General features: G+C 33.3%; 1 protein-coding gene across 3 annotated transcripts in view; it reads right to left on the bottom strand.

The window, feature by feature from the left end:
* SATB2 (SATB homeobox 2) overlaps positions 1-16,105 on the bottom strand; it is a 251,593-nt gene that overhangs the window by 148,836 nt on the left and 86,652 nt on the right. The window lies entirely within an intron of this gene.

Raw genomic sequence — 16,105 nt, 5'->3', positions numbered from 1 at the left:
ATTAAGGAATGAACTAGACTGCCATGTGATCATGCGTGCAAGACATGAGCAAACCAAATTAATTTCTGGCACAGGAAGTTAGCAGGCAAAGGTCCCATCCTTAGGACACCAGAAAATGACTTGATTCCCCTGTGGAAATACGCTAATGGCATATTTAGCAAAGCTTCGTTCTGAAGGTGAAGCCCGTTCTTGTTATTTAGGGAAAGAGAAATCCAGTTTTCCCAGAAACTGTGTGCTTGACTGATCAGATTAAGGGATCTAGTCTTCTACAGCCTGGGCATGAATGTATACAAATCACAGCAGGACCCAAAAAATCAGTGATACTTCATAGCCTCAGACATATTGCACCATGTACACCCAGCTGCTACAATAATTAGTTTATGAATGTATCAGCTGGTTCTGCAATTTTTATAAATGATAACTAACCTACAGAGCAGAAAGATTTTCATAAGCCTAATATTAGCAAGAAATTGCTTAAACCCTCTTAACTCTAAATTGTTATTGTGCTAAATGTCCTCTTCATGCTTCCAATTTTATACCACTGTAGCACTCCCTCCCTAAATATTTATTTGGCATCAACAATGGCAATTCATTTATATCAACTTCTTTCACAAAAAGCTATTATCTACCTTCTTTTTCACAACCTATTAGGATTATTTTTCTTCAACAAATCTATCTTTCACGTAAGCTCTTATTTATTCAAATAGTTTATCAACCACCCACTCAGGTTCATATATTAATCAGCCAAAAAGGTTTCAAGTGCCATGAGAGGCTACTATTGAAAACATTAAATAATGGAACCACTAACCAAGACACACAATTCTGTACCAAGAAATTACTATCAAGAGGGAAGTTTAATGTGCATTGCAGTGCTTTTTATTATTATTGAAATAATCTTACTGTGCTATCTGAGAAAGTTTTTCAGTATGTTACAAAAAAAAAGTGTAAATGTCAAATAAAACAGTGACAGATGATGACAGTATTCTCTATTGAATAGCACCGTTGCTTCGTGCATGTTCGATGAGAACTCATGAATTATTAATAAATAAACTCCTTTTTATGTTTAAAAAAACCTCATGTAGTTGTGTGATTTATTCAGGGAGGTTATAGCAAAGAGAAACTGAAAATTCTAAAACTGACTTCTGTGTTTAAAAAAGCTGATCCTAACTTTTGCATAGGTACTAAAGACTATCTGGCGAATATCCATTCTCCCCCCCCCCCCAGCTCATATTATTTGTATTGGGAATAAAAGTAGATTTATAACAAGCTAGAAAGTGAAAAAGGTGGCTGAGGAAAGAAAAAAGTTCTTTAAAACCTGGTGCTAGTTCATTGTACCAGAATTTTCAATAGTAAATAAAGAGAAGGAGTTACACCCCATTCCTTTGCTAATGTAAACTACTCTGGTCCAGGTTCAATCCCAGATTTTTAATTTTAAAACAGTGCAGGAAATTGACGATTAGAAATCAAAAGAAGATTGCAGTGCAGGCATTCCCTTCCACATATCCCTGTACACTATCTCTTCAAGAATCCACCAGTATGTTTAAGGTAAAATCAGAATGCTTTCTAAAAATATTATACCACGAGTGAAGATGTTATTGGCATTTGTTTTTGTTTTCTTGTTGCGCCTCACTTTATCCATTTCCCACTGTTGGGAAAGCCTACCATCTGATTAAAAACAGCCAAAAGCCCAACAGTATGTAGAAATGAATCTCACCAAGTTCAATAGAATTTCCTCATACACAATTGTGTCTACAATGGCATATTGCTTCAAATCAGCTCCAATACAAAAGATACTGCCATGGATGGGAAAAGGAGAATGTAGCTTCTAAACCAAAATTTTAAAACTGAAATCTAAAAATCATTTTTAAAATTTTCAAGTCTGCTTTCTGATTAATTTTGGTCTCTTTTTTCTATATATTATTGTTAATAAGTTAAATACTAAAGCTCTATTTTAAATCAGTATTGTTTCATATATCCTGCTATATTAGTAGTTGTAACAATAAACTGATTAAGATAGGATGGAAAATTCATGGGAAGAAAATGTTGTCCATGCAATCAGAAAATATGTTAGGTTGGGTATAGTGGTCCTAATATCAACCAAATTCAATCAGTTTTAATCTAATGTATTGTATATACTGCCTTAAAGTACTGAGTTAATAATGCTGATGCCAGATTATCTATTAAAATAAAATTTAAGCAAACGGCAAAATCTGTTTTTGTAACTTATGAAAACATTTCAATTTAAGAAGTACAGAAAATACATAAATAAAAGTCATGTTGCCGGTACAGTTATGAGTTTGAAAAAAAAAACTCAGCTTGTAATTTTTTGTACACAATTTTGTACACAATTTTGTCAATATCCACAGAGAATCTCATTGTTTCTTATATTTAAAAACTTGGGCAATTAAGCTTTCCTGTCATATTTTATAAGAACTGTGTCTCCTAATCAAATGTATCTGACAGTAAAATATAGCATTCATTTGTTAATCTTCCAATTTTCCTGCTTAATAAGCACAAGTACTCAAAACATGGTGGATTGGGAACCCCCTAGAGATAAAGGAAGGCAGATGAGAAAAGAAATGAACATTATATATCATATTTTAACTATAACCTTTGTAATATTTAGGTCAGGAAAAACTGAAATCAAAATATTTAAGTTGTTACTGAAAGAGCTCATATGTTAAGAAGCTTTGTAAGATGCACCTTGTGAAGAGAATAGAGCATTGAAATATAGCCTTATTCATTCTGGTAGAAATACAGTCTATCTGGCCACTCATTTTCTGAGTGTAAGAAATGATATGGTACATCATGTATAATTTGTGTGTTCACACAGATTTATAGAATCCAAAGAGAAGTCAAAGGATATGCTTACACAGGCTTTATCTAGTTTACAATTCCATTATAAATTTATGGAAGATTTCCTATTGTAATTGTGATAATTACATGGTGCAAAATAGACCTAGGTTTTCTACTTCTTTTGTTGGTTCTTCTTGTGTGAATCATTAGGTGTTTTTCCTTAATCTTTTTTGGCTGTGCACTATACCATGCCTTACTCAAGGGAAAAAAATCAATATTTTGTATGTACAACTGGAGAAACACAATAATATTACAGAGGGAGGGAACATATTTTAGAACCAGTGCCTATGTTTTAATTTCTGAGAACAAACTGTGACCTCATACATAAAAGTGCTGTTAAGGTCAGTTCTCTAACATTACGGTATGGCTAGTCACAAATATGCATTTGCCCAATAGGATATTGATGAGATTGTTGTCTGTCACTCTTTTTAATTCCTTAGCCTTTCTATCACTGCAGTTTAACTTGGATTCTTTTTTTTCAAGGGGGGGGGTGCATAGAACTTCATCTACTGCATTACCCAACTACCATTTTTATTTTCTAAGAATGTGCTACTCCATCCATGAGAACAGGTGGCATACAAAAAGTCGGAAGTAAATAAATAGTGTTGAGATGCTAAATACTGTATGATGTTACAAGCTGGTAATTTGTTTTAAGGATCTTCATTTCTATGAACATTAAGCAGGGCAGAACGTTTTTATATTTGAAAAAAAACACAAGTAGTTGGGTGATTTATTCAGGGAGGTTATATCGAGGAGAAACTGAAAATTCTAAAACTGATTTCTGTGTGTAAAATGCTGACACAATTTTGCATAGATAAAAGTATTGAGATAAAACTGATACTAAGGACTGCCTGGCTAATACCCATCCTTCCCCCCTCCCCCCCCCAGCCCATATTATCCGCATTGGGAATAAAAGTAGATTTAAAACAAGCTAGAAAATAAAAAAGGTGATTGAAAGAAAAAAAAGTTCTTTAAAACCTGGTGCTAGTTCACTGTACCAGAATCTTTCAATAGTAAATAAAGGGAAGGAGTTCCTCCATTCCTTTGCTAATGTAGAAGACAAACTTCTATCCAGGTTCAATCCCAGATTTTTAATTTTAAAACCGTGCAGGAAATTGACAATTAGAAATCTCTCTTTTATAATGAAAATAACAGAGAATGCAGTGCAAGCATTCTCTTCCACATATCCCTGGACACTATCTCTTCAAGAATCCATCAGTATGTTTAAGATAAAATTGGAATACTTTCTAAAAATATAATGCTAAGAGTGAAGATGTTATGGGGTACTTGTTTTAAGTCTGGTGCATGCCAAGAAAAGCTTCCACAGGCATATTATTCTTCAGTGGCATTATGTAAGACATAACAAAAATATAGAAAACCAGAGAAGCATAAGTAGTGCTGAAGAATTGATATGTTGAATACCATTGCTATGTTGGGAAAGTATTTCAATAGGTAGGGAGCATAAATACTGTATTTGATAGAGATTTTTCACCTGTATCAAATACAGCATTTATTGTCCATACTTATCACGGATGCCTACTGTATTTTTTCCAGAAATACCAGCTTTTGATAGGCGCAATGGTTTTGCTACATAAAGGGCTTAAAGCAGTTTTTAATTATGGAGTAATGGCAGAACAGACATTTGCAACACTTGTTATATACCAATACCAGGAGAATCACAAACTACAACTTCCTTGAGAATACCAATATATTTATACATTTGTAATGTAAATTACCATTTTTTGAGTGACAAATTAATGCAAAAAGGAAGAAATTTAAACTTGGTATTGGAAAGGGTGCAGAGACTGGAATTCTCTTAAGTTTTCCAAGATCCTAAGAAGCTGAAAGTAGTTCATTTTAAACAGAAAATAATAGTAATCCATAATGATGCACTGCTGGTCACTCGGCACTACTGTATGGAAATATATATCTTGAATATTTAATTTTAATTTGATATTAATAATTTTTGAAGAATTTGAACGTTTCTGCATTGACAGGAACATTCCAGCAAATATGTGAGAAGGCAAATTAAGAGATTTTAGTGAGAATGATTCAAAATAACTCTACTCAAAATATATGTTAAAGGATATTTCCTCACCCACATCTTCAGTGCAGAAAAATGTCAGCATCTGTGAGAAAAATTATAATGTGTGATAGATGTCTTAAGAGACTGGGAATCTGCTATTAGTCAAATTAGCCACAGAAAATTATTTTCTAATTGTACTCAAAGCAAAGGCTTCTAAAAGAAATGTTCAGCTTGGAAATCTACAGTAGCATGAAATTAGCCAGGTAGAAGCATGAACTGATAATTCACTCACAGAGCTTTTCTTTTTACAAATCCAGTGCATCTCTATTAAAATAAAGCTCTTGCTGATTAAAAAAAAAACTAGTGAAGAAAGTGGAATGGATAAAAGAGTGGCTGTACTGTAATACTGAATTCTGACATGCATATTAATGGAATCTTGACAAGTATGTCTGATCTCTATAGTTTACAGTGATTACTTTTGAATTGCAATATGCTGAACTTTAATATTTGTGGAAATTTACTTGTTAGTTCTGCTAAACTACTCCTCCAAGTCTTTACTTGAACCATTTGCTCTAATTAAAGATTTCTTTGACAAGAATGATCAAATGATCATAGTAAAACTTAGTAAATTATTTTTTGTTCGCACAAAACTTAGCAAAAAGACCAAAGAAAGAAAAAGTATAGTGTGTGCTTCCTTAAGAACATTCTGTGCCTTTTTTCTTAAAATGGGGAAGTGGGGAGAGAAGAGAAACAAAAAATAAAGCTAAAAGTAAACAAATAATAATAATCGTGTTTATAATATTGATGACATATATTGTTATTATTATTTAAATTAACAAGTTTATCAATACACAAAGCATGTACTTCTAGTATATTTAAGCCATAGTTTTCACTTTCCATAATATACGGATCTTCATTTTAAAGGGCAGGAAACTAACTCTACAATTCTTCCTGGTACACTCCAAAATAAACACGATTTTGTAGCCATTGTATTTGTAGCAATGCCTTTGCTACAAATTGTGACTTCAAAGATGGTAAAGAAAATTCTATGTATGATTAAAGTCCAACTGTGATCCCAAGTAAAACTTGTAGCCTATCTATGGAGTTGTACAGACCAGGATACATGTGGCACAGCATCAGTGAGTCGTATGTTTGGTGCTCAGAAGAAGATCAAATGCACTGGCTCTCTTCACATCTTTTCGGATGGTCTTTATTTTTCTCATATATTATTTAGAATCCCTGGCTCAAAGTTGTTATCAGAAATGTTGACCATATGGGAGAACAGAATGGAGTTTGTCTCTGTTTGTGTATCCTTCTTATGAGTAAATCATTGCAAAAAAAAAAAACCCTTTCAATTTGCCAGACCAGAATTTTCTCCTAAAGAATTACCTTTTCCCTTATAAGTGAATCCCTTATAAGGTGAATTCAATTGTTCTCCAGAAGCAAGCAGTTACTACGATTCTTGTTATTTCACACAACTTGAAACCTCCCTAAATCTTTTTAACTGTTCAGCATAATGTTTCCTTTATTCTAGTTATCCTCATTTCAGATTTAGAACTATCAAACCTTTTGTGATTATTGTAACTAACTCCTCCTGAATATGCCTGTTAGGGTATAACATCTGCCTATTGTGCCTATTCTACAAATTGCCAATTTTGAGATCACCCTTCCGAAACAGCTATTTAATATCTCAAATTTAAGTGCGATCATTTATAGTTTTAATATAATTTGAAACATTCAGGGCCGCCTTTAATGTTTTGTTTCCTATCGCTAACATCATTGCCAGAGAATATTATTTAGAATGAGTCTTTTCTTGGCTAGTATTGGATGATGGTAATCTGGATTACATTTGAATTTGAATCTAAAAATCTCAGATTGTAGAGAAAGGTTTTATGCAATATATGAGTTTAAATTGGCATTAATAGTTTTCTAAAGTAGAAATAGAAGTAACAATTTTCCAAATCACTAAATAAACCTGTCATTTTTATACCACATTCTGTGCAAAGATTTCTTTCATGAACAGTGGCCTATCAAAATGAGATTTCAAGCAGTCAGAAGCACTTTTCATGTAATGAATACCTGTGCTTTACTGTTCTGAATAAATTACTCAAGATACCAGTCTGAAGAGTATAGATAATCACTTGATATTGGTAATATCACTCTCCATTTGTGAGTTTCTCCAGAGGCCTAGAGCTGCACACAGTTGGAAGCAAAGTATTACACTATGTAACTAACTCATATATGATCTAGAGTAGCATTATTTAAAGAGTTGGATCTCACTAATAATTTAATTAGAACACTTATGGTAGCAAGATTTTTTAAATAGGTCTAAGTGGTGGTTACTAATTTTCCAGAGATTCATACAAAGTCGGTCTCTTTGAGATGTTTTTTAGGCTTTAAACTCTAAATAAGTAAATGGATCTTGACACTTAGGCTATAAACATTAAGCACATCAACAGTTCTCAAATTTTGCCCTAGCTTCCCCACAACTCAGTATTATAAAATAATGATACTATGGCAACCAAGTTTGAAAACATATTCATAAATGAGCTTGATATGCAAACAGAAACTCCAAGCTCATAATATTAGGTTTTGATGTGGTTATCGGAACTGAATACATTTCCTATTCCTAACATCAAATGTTGCAGTTACTGCAATATTTCAAAAGAGTTAAAAGTATAAAAAATTAGGGTTACTTGAGAGAATTGTGAAAATGAAAAGCACATACTCAGATATACTCATGCAAGACGTGTTTGCAAGGCACAACCACAGCAAATTTTATTTTCACACATTTGATCAACCTTGCTGCTCATTTTTTAAATTCTCTCTATTGATTCTACATACTGCAAAACTGTTTTCTTTTTCAGATCACAAACAATTAAAATATTCTAGTTAAAGAGAATAACTCATGGGTGATTCCTCTGGAATTTCGGTATTCAAATTGGCACTAATTGAAGTTGTTGAGATACTCAAATTATTTTCAGTGACTTAGAACATTTCTGTTTCAGGACTTTTCTGCATAAAATGACAGCAAGATTCCAGGCATTTTCCAGCCAAACCTCAAAAAGATCCCGGTTATTCAGTTTGTGCTAAATATTCTTTATTAAAAACTATCTTAAGTGTATATGTGTGTGTTTGTGTACGAAAAAAATGCAAAAAAGAAGAGGCCGAAAGGCACGTTTGCAAAATCAATTGTGCAGTTTTTATTTTACTGCACTTTTATCGCATATGTCATTTATTACACAGTGGAAAACCGTTAAATGCACAGTAGTTGTGCCAAGTGGCATTATGCTTTTAACAGCTTTATTCGTTTAACAGTTCCAGCTCTCATTATATTTTGCCATGTGGTACGTGAGATTTTTATTCTTTTAACTGTGTATAAAAGGGGTCCATGGCATTTTCCTTTTATGTATTCCATATTGCACTCTTTTTTTCCCGTGAATATTAAGCCTTAGACGAAACTAAAAGCACGGGGTATATTAGAAAACATGAACTGTTAGAAGAAAATGGACATGAGGACGATTTTGATCCATTTTATAATCAAACCAACATTACTGATGTGTAGGTTCACAATATTTCTGTTAAAATCAGTATGTGACTAATTTTACTTTCTATATTTTATTATTACTCCATTTCATCTTTTTTACTGAAAGGAAAAAAAAAGCACTGTAAACCAAGAAATAGTGATTATCACTCTTTAAGATCTCTATCAAACATACAAAAACACCATCATTCAGAAATCCCTATTTTATAGTTTTGGATTTATTTGTGTTTTACTTTTTCTTACAAGATCCGTGCGTTTTAGCTATTCAGTCTATTTAAAGAAGGAAGAAATTATTCTGGAACAAAAGCACAAATAAGAAAAGATTGTATAGGTATATTTTTTATCTGTAGAAGGGATCTGTCAACCTCAAAGTTATTCCGGCTCTTAAAAGAGAATCCCCTGCTCACCTGGCTTTTGTTGGCAGCTACTTTGGCGAACAGAGCCTGAGACACCTTGGCCCTTTTCATCTCCTGTTGGATCTCGTCATAAATGGCAGCTGTGATGTTGATGTTGGCTCCGTCCACCTTAATGGGGAGGTCTGTTGTCGGTGTTGAGGTTTTGGCCTATCGAGAGACCATGAAAATAATAATTAAAATAGTGCTGCTTTCAGCCCAGCCATCTGTGCAGAAATTATCAAAGGATTTCAGTCAGCTGATGCCAAACTGCATTAGCTACAGAGGGACACTTCCTGTCCATTATTCTAATCAGGTTAATTGTGATTGGAAATAATTGCAGGGCATTCCTATAGGACATACAAAGCATGTGTATGCACTCTCTTTCACTCTCTTTTTCTACAAACATACACACAGTGTTCTTCAATTGCTCTGACTTTCAACACACACAAAAATATATACTAGGAAATTAAAAGGTTATGAATCAGATGAAGTAATGTTTAAGCAATTATTTTATTCAGCTAGTCCTCAAATACAATATATTACCTATATGACTATTTGAATTTTTGCTCTCTCCCCCTCTTCACCCCCTCCCCCAAAATCATACCTTAGAGGAAGAGCCAATTCTTCCAGAAAAAAAAATGAGTAAATGCATAGAGGTCTCTAAATAATAAATTATTACTCAATTTAATGTACTCCCACAACTCTCTTTCATTCTTTATTAAAATTATACATGTCATTTGAGTATGTATGGTTCCCCATCATTATGCTGGCCAGACAGTCACCTAATTTCACCTAGGAAATCAGTGGGTATGAAAAAAAGATTAATAACTCTAAGCCTGCCAGTGTGCTTGATATGCTGCCATTGAACTTCATAAACCCACATTGCAGCTGGGTACATTCCATTACATTCCTTTTAAATAAATGATTTCCTATCAATTTCTATGACAATTGAAGGAAACTAATGAGAGAATATCTCCTTCACAGATAAATCTACTAAAAGAACTGAGGTGGGATTTTGCTGCACAAAAATCTAGAAATCTACTGCACATTACAGTGGCTACTAATTTTACTAAGAAAAGGCAAATCAGTTATTGCAAGAACTAATAAATCACACCGGCAATCATTTTAATCAAGGACAGTTTAAAGAAACATGCAAAAGTAAAGTAATGACCAAGGACTCTACTTAAACTAGGCTAGTAGACTTTCAATCTGTTATTCTGTTCAGCAAAGTTTTAGAATATTAAAATACATGTTAAAGCAAAAAGTTAGAAAAAGGTGAAAAAGACTGAAAGAAGTAATAGCAATTCCTCCATGCTGATTCATTACAACAGCATACAGAGTAAGCATTTTACATTGGTTGAAAGTTTCATGGGGCTAAATATTTTATCATCTTTAACAAAACAAAAGCGATGTCTTAACAAGGTATTATTAAAAAGGAAATGTGGGGTTTTGTCTTGTATTTGAGAACCAGGTTTAGGGCCAATTTGCCTTGTATTTGAAAAACCCAGATTTAAAAGTTGCTGTAATATAAATGTCTCCAGAATATATTCAGTATATTAAAAAAATATAGGATTAGAACCATTTTGGAATATGTTTACCTGTGTTCTCTGGTCAATTTGGAGAAGCTCTGAATTATTCCACCATGATTTGTGGCCCGAAGAAGCAGAATCTTCTTTATTATGGCACTAAAATTACAAAATTAAAGGGGCCTGGTTCTAGTTTCACTAACTTGTTATCAGACAATATAAAAAAATATTTTAGTCAAATTTGTGATTATAAATTGCATTATTAAAAGGGCTTGAAAATTCACTTTTTCTAGTGTGTTAACAAGATTGTTTAAAAGATGCTGCTTTGTATTTTTATAATTATTACTTTATTTCAATGAAGTTTTATTTTTTCAAACAGACAAAATGGAGCAAACACAAAAGAATTGCATTTATAAATATTCTTTACTAAAATCAGCCTCATATCTGGGTTTTTTTCTAATATCCCTTGACTTTTACCAAAGAATAAATTAAGAAGCAGAAGCCCATATTTAAATATTGCTATATTCATCTCAAAACATTTGGACTCTTTTTTTTTCTGATCAATTTGGCATTGATTATCTACTACCAAATACACATTCCAAAACAAAACTTGATCATCTTGAAAGCTACAACCAGAAAATTACAAATTTTAAAAAGCAATATAATAGGGTAGTGAAAACAAACATTTACTATATTTCTTGATACTCTGAGATTATCTACTATACTGCAAAATTGTATCACAGATTGGTATCTATGGAAACAGTATTTTTTTATATAGGATTAACTTCGGCATCAGGGGGAAAATTGTCTTTCATTTCAAATATGTTTTCTCCTGTCTGCCTATCATGGCGATATCTTAAAGCATTCTTCTAGCATTAAATTATTCTTCTCAGTACTATGATTTAGGCAAAAAATAAATCATATATGCACTGTAAAATAAGTTAACATATAGGAATTTTTCCCTGCTTCAGCAGCAGAAGGCAGCTTATACCACTGCAGATTTTGTTTTTTTCTAAAAGAAATCTATTCCATTCTCTAGATAATTTACTCACTTTCTATCTTGGATGTAATTCCCTGCCAGTGTTCAAATGAACTGGCATAAATGTTATAGTTATCTTCTTGGACTCTTACCAGGGTGACCAAATGAGTTTTCATTTACAGGCATCTTATGTTTTCCATAGGGAGGCCAACCAAATATCAAATATTACATGGCTCCCAGAATTATTGTTAGCTGCCCGGAGGCACTTATAAATTCTTTCAATCAATCGACATTTGTTACCTTTCCAACACAAAGAAAAGCCCCTCTTAAGTTATATTTTACCTTTGCTGTTAATTTTGTCCCTCTTCTATTTTTAGTAGTGTTATACTTTTTTCTGTTAAATATTGTAACTTTTAGCTATATCCTGCTCTAGAAATTATTAGCCTAAGGCTGAGGCATAAAAAAGAGGAAGAAAAATCATCATCAAAATCTAAGCCTTATGATTATAATCAAATGTTCTTAAAGACAGAAAAGAAACAAAGAGCACTGATAACTGGAGAGTAAAAGTACACAGAATGAAGCAAAACAGTCATAAATGCCAATTTTCACATATTGCATATATTCAGTTCCACCAAAGGAGTTAGATCTGTACACCCAGCCTCCCAAACTCTAAGTAAACATAAAAGTAATCTCTAGAAACATCACCAAAAATTAGTAGAACAATATCCTCAGTATAATGAGAGTGAGAGTTTTTCCTGAACTCATTTTTTCCTACTGAATTTATAATTCAATTTTTTGTCTGACTCCTATTTCTTCTCCACTTTAAAAATGAGTAGAAAACTATGTATTAGGTAAAACATATCTCAATACATAATGTGTTTGAGAAGTTTGTGAATTGTTTAGGTAAAAAAATACTTGAACAAATATGTAAGATGCATACAAAATGTGTACATTTAGAGAAATGTGTAGAAATATTTGTACGTATTTAATCTTTTAAATTTTAATCCTTTTACAATATTATACATAAATTAAATGGTAGTACAACTATATAATGTATATAGTATATAAAATACAATATACTATACTTTGAAAAAGGAGTTTATTTTATTTTTTAAAAACTATATAGAATGGGAAAAACACCAAAGACAAAAGAAAAAAATATTATAACACTATATAAAATTATACTAAGCCAAATAAGGGGAGATAAAGTAAAAGAAGAGAAGGAAAATCTTTAGAAAGCAACCCTTTTACAAAACAAATATACCAAACAAAACTAGAAACTAAAAAAATGCATATGTAAATTATGTATTATCATACACACATACACTGTTTTAAATAAGATAGTAGAAGAAGAATGGCATGGCATGGCATGGCATGGCAAAGATTAAAATAGAATAGAATAAATCCAGGTATAAAAATCACTTAGCTTGTTCCAACTTCAGCATTACAATCCAATTTTTTAAAAATTATGATTTTTTAAAAATTTGCTAAAAGGTAAAATGTTATAGTTTGCTAATCCATACACTAATCCCCTATCCTTGAAGCATTTATTTATGTTCTGTCAGCCATTTCATACCAGCTGAGGACTCCCTGTCTTCTCTAATAAATATTGTGTCAAAAGTTTGATTCAGACATTAATTTTCAGTGCTTCCTTTCTCCAACAATAATTGTGGGAGGAAACACAACATTATCATCCTATCATGCTCTCTGCTAGTAGAAATTCTGGTTCATCCTTTTGGCAACAACTATTAGCAGTTTAATGTAACCACATTCAACAGGTTGGATCGGTTCACTTAAACTTTCATGACTCAAAACCATTTGGAAGGTTAAAGATCAGCACTTACATGTTGAATTGTATCTCCAAGCCAACTACAGACCTCTAAAATATCTTTAATGAAATCTGTTAAACATGTCCAAGTACTTATTTTGAAAGGTTTTATTCTATTAGTTGCAATCAACCTAACAACCTCTTAATTTTATTTCAGCACTTCTAGATGCACCCTGGAGGTCAATTTGCCAACCAGAAGATGAGCTACTGAAGCAACTGAAAACAACCGTAGGATAAAATTAAAGGTGCAATCCCTAAGTAAAATTATGAAAAAAGTTCAGGCACATGTTGAGAATGAAGTGCGCAATTGGTCCTGAAAGGAAACATCATGCCTAGCTCTGTACACCATTGATTTGAGGAGATTCAGATCACAGCCAAAGGATATAACCTCCCCTGTAGGTATTTGAATTCTTTCATGTATTTAATTGAATGTTCCTTCTTTATATTTGCAGCATTAATTTTAAAAATAGTAGATCAGTTCCATCCCAGAAGTGTTATTAAAAGACCAGATAATTTAAAACCCTAAGAATTTAAGAATGTCTTTTCTTTTCTAATTAATATCGGTCCAGGGAAAACCTAACCAGCCATCTTGTCGGATGCCTGACTTTAGGTTTTCTGTATGAGGGGACAACACTGAAAGCAATTATAATAGGGTTGAACCTTACCTGGGGGGTTCTGGAGGAACTTGGACTGCTGGCAGCTGAAGACACCATGCTCACATTGGGGTTCATACTCCTCTCTCTCTCATCCTGATATATACGATCTCGCTCTGTCTCAGGTAGGTTGAGGAAATTCTGCATTGCCCTCAGATTTACCAGGAGGGATTGAGAAGCTGTTCTAGGGTCTTCTTCTTTACGCAGTATCTCTGATAGCAATCCCTGGTTCAAAAAATTAAAAAAAAGTCCAAGTCTTTTAAAAAAAATGTGTTAGTTATAATTGGCCAGGCTGCAGGCTTGAGACCTTTCATCAGATGTCAAAGCACATGGAATGTTTTCTAGAAACAAACCTTGTTTTCTAGGGCCCACGACTGATTTTAAGAGCAATTATATTCTACCTTTCACTTAAGAACAACCCAAATACAAATCTGCCTTTGAGGCAAGTGAGTAGTAAAGACACCATTATAACACTACAGACAGGTGCCTAAAAACTATTAGAGTTCTCACTTTTTCTGCTTGAGGTTGCAAACACTTGGCAGTTCTGTTCAACTTCAGGAATCTGCCAAGTTTGGTAAATTTAGTTCAGACATTTAAACAGCTCAGGGGACTTATGAAGAAAAATGTTTGGCAAGGTTTGGATGTTACAGTTCGTTCACTGCAAACTGTCGATTTTTTCTAATAGGGAAAATGCTGCAAATATGAGAAATCCTTAAGATAATTCATCTTTAAAATTAATTAATTTGGAAATTGCTGCCTCGTTTAAAAAGTTGGGAGGTGGCAATGGTCAGATTCATCAAATATATCTAGATTGTTTGAGTCTTTTACATGAAAGAAGTCAGCAGTTCAGTTCTACTACAGCTCATAAAGTCTTAGAAACCAAGTAAAGTCATAGAATATAAAAAGTTATGGAGCACTAGGACATAAAAATTACCGATTACTCTGACACTAAGACTTTAGTCTTTGAGTAACAGAATCTCTAATCATTTGCTGTACTTTCGGGCTCCTTTGTCCTGGAGAATTTCAACTAAAATTTCCTCTTTATAGCAGATTCATAACTAGAAAATAACTCCTACTTGTGCTGCAAATAAATGGTACAACTGCCACCTAACTGTTACGGTATTTTGTCCATCCTCCTTCCTTCTATCTGCACTCTGCTTAGAACTTCAACATATTGCCAATTCCTCCAAAATACCATTCTCGGAAGGGAAAATCATTGGCTGCATTGTTTCTAGGCAGGAAAGTTTATAGCAAATTAATGTGTCCCAATCTTATTTCAATATATAAAATTTCCCTGCATCAAGATATATGGGGGAAATGCTCCCAATTACTTAAAATGAGAAATTCATACATACGTGAAAAAGTGAAACTGATACTCTTTGAAGAAGCAGACCAGAATCACAAAGAGAAGACTACTTAAAAAAAAAATTGTTGGACCAATCACCCTCCCTCAGCCTAATCAACTTTCCAGGACTGTGGTTGAGAGGAAAAATAGGAGGGAACGGTATGTATGCCGCCTTGAGCTTCTATATAAAAGGAGGATATGCTAAGATATGTAACAAATCAATGCAAAATATAAAATAATTATTCAAGGCACAGGTACTTATGATATGTTAAAAATATTTCCTCAAATCAGTTACATGCTTCTGCTTTTTTATTCATGAATAAAATGTACCTGACTGCATTTAACCACTGAGCCGAGGTGGCGCAGTGGTTAAATGCAGCACTGCAGGCTACTGCTAGATCAGCAGTTCAGCGGTTCAAATCTCACCGGCTCAGGGTTGACTCAGCCTTCCATCCTTCCGAGGTGGGTAAAATGAGGACCCAGATTGTTGGGGGCAATATGCTGACTCTCTGTAAACCGCTTAGAGAGGGCTGAAAGCCCTATGAAGCGGTATATAAGTCTACTGCTATTGCTATTGCTATTAATGTTCTAAATCTGCATAAAATTAGATGCATAAAAAAGACAATATTTTAAAGTACAACCAAGCATAAGTATAGTGAAAAGGGGGCAAATCTCAGAGGTTCCTCAGGATAAGCCTTCAGCAAGCCTGGGAATCCTCTAGTAATAGGGAGCCTTGTCTTATGTGTAATAGCTACCCTCTTGTGGTCTTGTTTTATGTATTCTTATTGTTTTTAATGGGTTTGTAAAATGTTTCAGTTCCTTGTTTCCATGCATTGGGAGCACCCTGGAGTCGCTTCACGTGAGAAGGGTAGCTATATGAATTTGACAAAAATAAATAAATAAAATTGTTTATAGCTCTGCTTTACAAAGGCAACTGTAAGTCTTAAGACCAA

The sequence above is a fragment of the Thamnophis elegans genome, chromosome 1 (assembly GCF_009769535.1).
Source record: "Thamnophis elegans isolate rThaEle1 chromosome 1, rThaEle1.pri, whole genome shotgun sequence".
NCBI lineage: Eukaryota > Metazoa > Chordata > Lepidosauria > Squamata > Colubridae > Thamnophis > Thamnophis elegans.
The sequence above is the reverse complement of the archived record's forward strand: the minus strand, read 5'-3'. Positions and strand labels throughout refer to the sequence as shown.